The sequence below is a fragment of the Psammomys obesus genome, unplaced genomic scaffold, assembly GCF_907164565.1.
Source record: "Psammomys obesus unplaced genomic scaffold, mPsaObe1.curated_primary_1811, whole genome shotgun sequence".
Taxonomy (NCBI): Eukaryota; Metazoa; Chordata; class Mammalia; order Rodentia; family Muridae; genus Psammomys; species Psammomys obesus.
In genome coordinates this window covers 9,215,982-9,226,664 of record NW_026587759.1, presented here as the reverse complement: position 1 = coordinate 9,226,664, position 10,683 = coordinate 9,215,982, and the positions used below count along the sequence as shown (strand labels likewise).

At 39.9% G+C, this 10,683-nt stretch overlaps 1 pseudogene; it reads right to left on the bottom strand.

The window, feature by feature from the left end:
* Positions 1–8,342: 8,342 nt before the first annotated feature.
* On the bottom strand, positions 8,343–8,892 carry LOC129674153 (60S ribosomal protein L21-like; annotated as a pseudogene).
* Positions 8,893–10,683: the final 1,791 nt, after the last annotated feature.

Below are 10,683 nucleotides of genomic sequence, written 5' to 3'. Positions count from 1 at the left end.
GATGATACGATAGTATATATGAGCGACCCCAAAAATTCAACCAGAGAACTCCTCCAGCTGCTAAACAGCTTCAGCAAAGTGGCAGGATACAAAATCAACTGAAAAAAATCAGAAGCCCTCCTGTATACCAAAGACAAAAGGGCCGAGAAAGAAATTAGGGAAACAACACCCTTCACAATAGCCACTAATAACATAAAGTACCTTGGTGTGACTCTAACCAAGAAAGTGAAAGACCTTTTTGAGAAAAACTTCAAGTCTCTGAAGAAAGAAATTGAAGAAGATCTCAGAAGATGGAAAGATCTCCCGTGCTCATGGATTGGTAGGATTAACATTGTGAAAATGGCCGTCCTGCCAAAAGCAATCTACAGATTCAATGCAATTCCCCTCAAAATACCAACTCAATTCTTTTCAGACCTTGAAAAAAAGATTCTCAGCTTCATATGGAGATACAAAAAACCCAGAATCTCCAAAACAATCCTGTACAACAACAGATCATCTGGAGGTATCTCCATCCCTGGTCTCAAGTGGTACTACAGAGCAATAGTAATAAAAACTGCATTATGGTATTGGCATAAAAACAGAAAGGAGGATCAATGGAACCACATAGAAGACCCAGAAATAAACCCACACACCTATGAATACTCAATTTTTGACAAAGAATCCAAAACCATTCAATGGAAAAAAGACAGCATCTTCAACAAATGGTGCTGGTCCAACTGGATGTCCACATGCAGAAAAATGAAAATAGATCCATATTTATCACCCTGCACAAAACTAAAGTCCAAGTGGATCAAAGACCTCAACATAAAACCAGATACTCTAAATCTGTTAGAAGAAAAAGTGGAGAACAGTCTAGAACTCATTGGCACAGGAGACAACTTCCTGAACAGAACACCAATAGCACAGGCTCTAAGAGCAACAATCAATAAATGAGACCTCATGAAACTGAAAAGCTTCTGTAAAGCAAAGGACACTGTCATCAAAACAAAACGACTGCCCACAGATTGGGAAAGAATCTTCACTAACCCTTTATCTGAAAAGCAGCAAACCAAGTAATCCAATTAAAAAACGGGGAACAGAGCTAAACAGAGAATTCTCGACAGAGGACTATCGAATGGCAGAGAAACACTTAAAGAAATGCTCATCCTCATTAGCCATCAGGGAAATGCAAATCAAAATGATCCTCAGATATCACCTTACACCCATCAGAATGGCCAAGATGAAAAACTCAAGTGATAGCACATGCTGGAGAGGTTGTGGAGAAAGGGGAACCCTCCTCCACTGCTGGTGGGAATGTAAACTGGTACAACCACTCTGGAAATCTATCTGGCACTTTCTAAGACAATTAGGAATAGTGCTTCCTCAAGACCCAGCTATACCACTGCTAGGTATATACCCAAAGTTTGTTCAAGTACACAAAAGGGATATTTGTTCAACCATGTTTATAGCAGCTTTATTTGTAATAGCCAGAACCTGGAAACAACCCAGATGTCCATCAACGGAGGAATGGGTACAGAAATTGTGGTATTTTTACACAATGGAATACTACTCAGCAATCAAAAAGGAGAAAATCATGAAATTTGCAGGCAAATGGTGGGATCTAGAAAAGATCATCCTGAGTGAAATATCCCAGAAGGAGAAAGACAAACACGGTATATACTCACTTATATAGAACTATAAGATATGATAAACGTAATGAAATCTATACACCAAAAAAGATAATCAAGAGGGCAGACATGGGGTAAGATCATCGTTTTGAAAGAGAGATGGGATGCACATTGAACATTGACAGGAGTCTACTGAGCGCATTTGAAAGACTCTAACTAGCAGTATTTTCAAAGCAAAGACTCATGACCAAACCTTTGGCAGAGTGCAGGGAATCATAAGAAAGAAGGGGAGTTAGTCTGATGAGGAAAGGATAGGAGCTCCACAAGGACCAAATATATCTGGGCACAGGTTCTTTTCTGAGACTGACATTCAACCAAGGACCATGCATGGATGTAACCTAGAACCTCTGCTCAGATGTAGCCTGTGGTAGCTCAGTAACCAATTTGGTTTCCCATTGTGAGGGGAACAAGGACTATTTCTAACAGGAACTCAATGACTGGCTCTTTGACCTCCCCACCCCTCAAGGGAGGAACAGTCCTGTTAGGCCACAGAGGAGAGCTTTGCAGCCAGTCCTGAAGATATGTGATAAAACAGGATCAGATGAATGGGGAGTAGGTCCCCCCATCAGTGGACTTGGAAAGTGGTATGGTGGAGATGAGGGAGGGAGGGAGGGACTGGGAGGAAAAGAGGGATCGGGACACAGCTGGGATACAGTTAATAAAATATAACTGATAAGAAAAAAATAAAATTAAAAAAAAGTTGAAGGATGTAAAAAAAAAAAGAAAAGAAAAATAAGGAAATCATGAAATTTGCAGGTAAATGGTGGGAACTGGAAAGGATCATCCTGAGTGAGCTGTCCCAGAAGCATAAAGATACACACTCATATAGTCATATAATATAGGATAAACCTACTAAGATCCGTACATATAAAGAAACCAATCAAGAGGGAAGACCCTTACTAAAATGCTCAATCCCCATCCCAAAAGGCAAAGAGAATGAATATCAGAAGAAGAAGAAAACAGGAAACAAGTTAGGAAACTGCCACAGAGGGCCTCTGAAAGGCTCTGACCTGCAGACTATCAAAGCAGATTCTGAGACTTAGGGACAACTGTTGGGCAGTGTGCATGGAATCCTATGAAAGAAGTGGGAAATAGTAAGATCTGGAAAGGACAGGAACCCCACAAGGAGAGCAAACCAGAAAATTTGAACACAGGGGTCTTCCCAGAGACTCATACTCCAACCAAGTACCATGCATGGAGATAACCTAGAACCCCTGCACAGATGTAGCCCATGGCAGTTTAGTGTCCAAGTGGGTTCCGTAGTAATGGGAAGAGGGACTGCCTCTGACATAAACTGATTGGCCTGTCCTTTGATCACCTCCACCTGAGGGGGGAGCAGCCTTACCAGACCACAGAAGATGACAATGCAGCCACTCCTGATGTGATTTGATAGACTAGGATCAGAAGGAAGGAGAGGAGGACCTCCCCTATCAGTGGACTTGGGGAGGGGCATGCGTGAAGAAGGGGGAGGGTAGGTGGGATTAGGAGGGGAAGAGGATTTATGGGGGGATATAAAGTGAATAAAGTGTAATTAATAAAAGTTAAAAAGATTGAAAAAAGAAACCTCTGAGCCAGCTATGAGCTAATTTATTTATGTTATCCTTTTCAGATTTATTTGTTTCTGTGTTTGTTTGTTTTTGGAAAAATGTCTTCTACGTACATCTAGCTAGACTGGAACTTGCTTTGTAGCTTCGGCTGACCTGATAAAGCTTCTGCAATCTCCTTGCTCTAGCCTCTTGGGTACTAGGCATGCACTGTCATACCCAGTTCTGAGGACTTTGTTCTTGCTTAGAAATTTCAAGTGCTTTAAATGTACTGCAAATATCTATTTCATCAGAGATGAATCAGTCACAAAGAGCTACTTTCCTATGAAGAAGTTAGCACATAGTTTTCTCAAAGGTAGAATAGAATTTTGATCAGTTTCCCATTTCGTCATTTTACCTCAATGATTTTTAGCAGTATTGTTGATCTCAGCTTTTCTAGGTGAGTTTGTATTATTCTTTTCCTTTTCTAGGTGAGTTTTGGATTATTATCGTGGACCTGCCAATCTTGCTCTTTTGTGGAGGATATTACAATGATCGTACATTCTAGGTTAGCAAACACACTGAAAGAGAGGAAATAACAGCTTTAGTTGACAGACTAGTCCACCAAGATAGTAATATACAATCTGATTGTTTGGTTAAAAATGTCTTTGATTTCAGAGTTTCTGGCTCAATGACCCCCCCCCCATCTTATGTGGCTCTGCTGTGCCTTATTCATCAAATATGGGTCATGTGGTCTCAACTAAGTGAAGTTACTTGTCATTTCTTCTCCTGCTGTCCATAACACACACACACCTTTGTTTTTAATAAGTCACAGACATAAACATTCCATTATAAATAAGTAAAAAGAACCTTAAATAATTTTTCAAAGAAAGTCACTATCAGTTGCAACCTTAAGAGTAGAACAATGGAATCGAATCAAAGACCCAGAAATAAACCTACACTTGATTTTTCACAAAGAAGCCAAAACCGTACAATGGAAAAAAAAACCAGCATCTTCAAGAAATGGTGCTGGTCTCACTGGATGTCTACATGTAGAAAATGCAAATAGATCTATATTCATCACCTTGGACAAAACTAAAGTCCACATGGATCAAAGACCTCAACATAAAACCACACTAAATCTTTTAGAAGAAAAAGTGGGGAAGAGCCTTGAACTCAATGGCACAAGAGACAACTTCCTGAACAGAACACCAACAGCACAGGCTCTAAGATCAACAATCAGTAATTTTTACCTCATGAAACTGAAAAGCTTCTGTAAATCAAAGGACACTGTTGTCAAAACAAAATGACAGCCTAAGGATTGGGAAAGGATCTTCACCAACCATATATCTGACAGAGGGCTAATATACAGAATATATAAAGAACTCAAGAAGTTAAATAGCAGCAAATCAAGTAATCCAATTAAAAAATGGGGTACAAGGCTATAAAGAGAATTCTCAATAGAGGAATATCAAATGCAGAGAAACATTTAAAGAAATGCTCAAAGTCCTTAGTTATCTGGGAAATGCAAATTAAAATACCATTGAGATTCCACCTTATACCCATCAGAATGGGTAAGATCAAAAACTCAGTGACAGCACATGCTGGAGAGGATGTGGAGAAAGGGGAACCCTCCTCCACTTGTTCAACCACTTTGGAAATCAATCTGGTGCTTTCTCAGAAAATTAGGAATAGTGCTATCTCAAGATCTAGTTATACTACTCTTCGACATATATCTGAAAAATGCTCAACCACACAACAAGGACATTTGTTCATCTATGTTCATAGCAGCTTTATGCATAATATCCAGAATCTTGAAACAACCTAGATGTCCCTCAACTTAGAAATGGATAAAGAAATTGTGGCATATTTACACAATGGAATACTACTCAGCAATTGAAAACAAAGAAGTCATGAAATTTACAGACAAATGAATGGAACTAGAAAAGATCATCCTGAGTGAGGTAGCCCAGAAGCAGAAAGACAGAAAGTGTGGTATAATACACTCACTTATAGGTGGATACTAGACATATAATATAGGATAAACATACTAAAATCTACAGTACTAGGGAAGCTAAACAACAGGGAGGATATTAGGGGAGATGCTTAATCTTCATTCAGAGGGGCAAACTAGATGGACATCAGAAGTAGGAGAAGACAGGGAACAGGACAGGAGCCTTCTACAGAGGGCTTCTGAAAGACACTACCCTGCAGGGTATCGAAGCAGATGCTGAAACTCATAGCCAACCTTTGGGCAGAGTGCAGGGAATCTTATGGAAGAAGGGGGAGAGAAAGACCTGAAGGAGACAGGAGTTCCACAAGGAGAGCAACAGAAAGAAAAAATATGGGACCTTGGCCTGCGGAGACTGATGAATCAACCAAGGACCATGCATGGAGAGAACCTAGACCCCCTGCTCATAGCCCATAGGCAGCTCAATGTCTATGGGGAATCCTTAGTATGGGGAGCAGGGGCAGTCACAGGCATGGACTTGGTTATCTGCTCTTTGATCAACTACCTCTGGTGAGGTGTCCTTACTAGGCCACAGAGAAGGAAGTTCCTGACTTTCCAGTTGAGACTTGATAGTCAGATAGTAGGGAAAGAGGACCTTCCCTATCAGTGGACTAGGGAGAAACATGGGAGAGGAGAGGAAGGGACAGTGGGATCAGGCAGAGATGAGGGAGGTGGCTACAGTCAGGATACAAAGCGAATAAATTTTAATAAATAGTAATAATAATGAACAAGACTGGGGAAAAAGTTGACCCAAGTTGACTTCAAATTTAAAGTTTTTCAGAGCTCAAAAAACCAGTTGTGGTTTATCTTAAACACTTTCAAGTATTTATCTCATCAATCTAAATCTCACAACCTTCACCTTACGCTGAAATAATTATTCCGTCTCTAAAATGCTCTTCTAGTCTCTTCCACTAGATGAGGATCTGGGACTATATTCAGTGTAGCCTCTCCCATGACATCTTTGTTAAACATGCACTTGTAAGTAACTCTTCTGTTATGTATTTTCTTTTGCCTAACTCTGAGGCTTGGGTCATTTTCATCTTTATGTATCTAACATATAGTTGAGTGTCTAACTAGAATATATTAGATGCTCAGAAAATGTATGTTGAATGTAAATGATTAATAATGAGTACAGCTATCTGTCAGAAATTTCAACTCAATCTCCCTCCCTAGAGTGCATTGTAAATATTAACCATCTTAAATTTTGATATTTGTTATTATTATTTTTAAAAAGCCATGATTCAAGCAAGGAAGAAAGAAAGAAAAATTTCCCCTTTGCTCTTAACCAGGGAGGTTACATGCTTGCCCTCTCAGAACAAGCAAAAATCAAACACATTAGCATTAAAGCCTATTTAATTCTCTTGGTATTAATGTTATTTACAGTTATCTCCTTGTGCTTCTAATAAGGAAGAGAATATATTCAAAATAAGGCATCTGTCTTAATAAAACAGTCTTCCAAACAATTTAAAGCTCTTCATTCCTTCCATGATGGTTATATCTTCAAAGAGCCAACATTAAAACAGACTTTATGTACCTGGCCATCTCCTCTGGAAAATATGATGAAACCAAAGACTCTTGTAGCATTTTCATTGCATATCACTAAAATGTTTAGTTTTTACAGATATATTCCTTTTTTCATTTAAGGAAGTATATTTTATTAGTGAAATTGTTTCTGTTTTTCTGTCTAGAAGCTTACCTCTGTAGCAATACTGATTACAGAAAGTTTTTATTTTTATATAAGCTATTATTATTATTATTATTATTATTATTATTATTTTAAAAAGAAGTTTAACTTGTCATGACAGTGAGTATTTTAACTGAATTCCCTGCTTAGTTGCATTTCTTACCATTTACCTACAATTTTCCCAGTTTACTTTCTTAATCTCTGGTGAGCTAGAGAACTGCCAATGGAGAAGTGACTTGCCAAAGAACTGATAACAGATCAGTTACATTGTCCTGAAACATAAAATGGAGACTCATGCCAAATGAAGTTGTAAGATGTTTGAGTACTGTGATATGGGTGTTATTGTAAAGCTTTATGGAATTAGTTGGTGAAATATAACCTTGTGATCTAACCAGGAATATGGTGATACAGAGTGGAAGCCAGTACTCTATTATTTTATTTTTATTTTGGTGCTGAGCATTAAACCCATGTCTTTACACATGCTAAGCAAGGGTGCTGGCCCCTTGGCCCACGGGTAGAGAGCCAACTTCTTTTGCAAATTATTGTGCAGGAGAGTAAGCTTGTCCTAAAAAGGAATCTTGTATCAGAAGACAGTTTTACAAGGTGTGATATGGTTGCACATTTATAATCATCAGCATGACTACTGTTTACTTAATTATGGCAATAATTTTACATATATAATCAAGCACCACCATCCAGCACAGAGTCCTTGTTAAATGTCCTTCTGTGTTCATCCAGACAGACTTCTCTGAGAAAAATGCTCAGGTAGTGGGGAACAAAGAAAGGAAATAAAAGAAGAGAGGAGAAAGGGAAAGAAAGGAGAAAAAGAAAAAAGGAGGAATAAAAGAAGGGAAAGGGAGAGGTGGGGGAAGAAAAGAAGCTCTGCCTTGCCTGCACCTCCTTTATGATTGTGAGGAGTCTGTGTGTCTGTCTGTCAATCTGACAAAATAAAATCTTATTTTAGGAGGATTAGTAGCAGTGGAAATAATTGAGGGTCAAGATGAAGAAAAACCATTCCAGTTGTACTGTCATGTGACAATGATTACCTCTCTAATATGCAATTTTTTTTTCATGGACTACGGGATTAAGCCACACACCATCTGCAGTTAAAAATGTTAAGACATTATGGAAATAATTGCTTAAGAACTTGTTTATAAAATAGTTAAATTCTCAATCCATTTGGATGAAGTTAAAGAATTCATTGCAGACTCTTTCTAATTCTGAAAAGTAACTGTCAAAGTAATTCTTTACAATTATTCTTTTGAGTGTTTTGTTTTGTTTGGGACAGGGTTTCTCTGTGTAGCCCTGGCTGTCCTGGGGCTTATTTTGTAGACCAGGCTGGCCTCAGACTCAAAGAGATCCAGCTGCCTCTGACTCCCAAGTGCTGGGATTAAAGGCGTGTGCCACCACCACTCGGCCCCACAATTACTATTCCTTTTTTTTTTTTTAAATTTAATTCAATTTTTTATTTTTACACTCTGGCCCTCAGGCCATGATATGAACTCCTGGGAGATGGAGACGGCACACTTGCGCACACTCGCATGCTCCTGCCTCCGTTTGCATGTCAGGCCATGAACTCCTAGGGGATAGTCCAGCACCTCGGGCTCCTTCTCGTTGGCCCTCATGAAGTATGCGTCCCGGGGCAGTGCGGGCTGACACTTGAGCTGCACACACGTGCCCTTCTTAAGTGCCTCCCAATTGCGCTGCTCTTGGAGTGTTTCACGTGCTAGAGACGCACATTGATGCGCTTGGCCAAGATCTTGCCCTTGACCTGCTTGTTCACGATGATGCCCACAGCGTGCTGTGTCACATTGTACACGCGCTCTGTCTTGCTGTGGTAGCACTTGTGTGGTATGCCCTTCTGCACCGTGTCCATGCCCTTGATGTCCACGATGTCTCCCTTCTTGTAGATGAGCATGTAGGTGGCCAGGGGACGACACCTTGCTTGCGGAAGGGCCTAGGGAACATGTAGCTCATTCAGCGCCTCTTCCCCTTGGTGTTCGTCATGGCGGCAGCTCATGGTAGGTGGAGAACTCGTGTGCAACTTCTCCGGGGTTCACGCTCCTTCTGCAAGATGGCTGCCATGGCTGCGGAAAACCACAGTTAGTATTCTTACAAAAATTATTGGCTCATGGAAATTATCACTGTGCTGGCTATTTTTTGTGTCAATTTAACACAAGCTAGAGTCATTTGGGAAGAAAGAATCTTAACTGAGGAAATGCCTCCAATGGATTGGCCTTTGGGCAAGCCTATGGTGCATTTTCTTAATAGATGATTGATGTGTATGTGTGTAGTTGGTTCTGGGTGCTATAAGAAAGCAAGCTCATTTTCTTGTTTTTAATAATATTTTGTTCTGTCAATGGACCATAATTTATTTATCCATTCTTTGAGGAACATCTAGGTTGTTTCCAGATTCTGGCTATTATGAATAAAGCTGCTATGAACATAGTTGAACAAATGTTTTTGTTGTATGGTGGAGCATCTTTTGGATATATGACCAGGAGTGGTTTTGAGATAGTGCTATTCCCAATTTTCTGAGAAAGCTTCAGATTGATTTCCAAAGTTAGTTGTACATGTTTGTACTCTCACCAGCAATGGAGGAGTGTTCCACTAATGTGCTGGCCCTTGAATTTCCAATCTCAGCTATTCTGACAGGTGTAATATGGGATCTCAGCATTGTTTTGATTTGAATTTTTCCCCAATAACTAACGACATTGAGTATTTCTTTAAGTATTTCTTTGCCATTTGATAGTCCTCTGTTGAGAATTTTCTGTTTAGTTCTGTGCCCCATTTTTAATTGGATTAATTAGTTTGTTGGTATTTAATTTCTTGAATTTTTTATATATTTTGGATATTTCAGGCATGTGGATGGAACTAGAAAATTCATTCTGAGTGAGGTAACCCAGAACCAGGAAGATATGCATGGTTTATACTCACTTCTAAGCAGACATTAGCCATAAAATACAGGCTAGGCATACTAAAATCCACAGATCTAAAGAAGCCAAATTACAAGTAGGACTCTAGGGAGGATGCTCAAATCTCATACAGAAGGGCAAATAGAATAGACACCAGAAGCAGTTGAAGAGAGGGAATAGAATGGGAGCCCAACAGATGTCTTTTGAAAGTCTCCACCCATCAGGGGTTCGAAGCAGATACACAGCCAACTTTGGGCAGAATGCAGGGAGTCTTATAAAAGAATGGAAGGATAAAAAAACACGGAGGGAACAGGAGCTTCACAAGGAGAATAACAGCCAAAAATTCTGGGCCCAGGCTGCAGAGACTGATGAATCAACCAAGGACCATGTAAAGAGAGGACCTAGGCCCCTTGCTCAGATGTAGAGCATAGGCAGCTCAGTCTCCATGAGGGGAACCCTAGTAAGGGGAGCAGGGGCTGTCTCTGATTCTGTTGCCCACTCTCTGACTACTTTCCCTGGGTGAAGGTGCTTTGCAAGGCTACAGAGGAAGAGGATGCAGGCAGTCCTGATGAGACTTGATAGGCTGAGCTCAGATGGTGAGTAGTCCTTCCCCTTTTTGAGGACTAGGGGAGAGACATGGAAAGACAGAAGGAAGAGATGAGGGAGGGGGCTACAGTTGGTATATAAAGTGAATAAAGTATAAGCAAGCTGAACAAGTCATGGATATAAGCCAGTAAGAAGTACTCCACCATGGTCACTGTTTCAGTTTTGTTTTGAATGCCTACCTTGATTTCACTTGATGATAGACTGTGACCAGAGATTACTAAACTAAAAAAAAAAAAATCCTTTTCTACCCAAGTTGCTTATGTTTTGTCACAGCAAT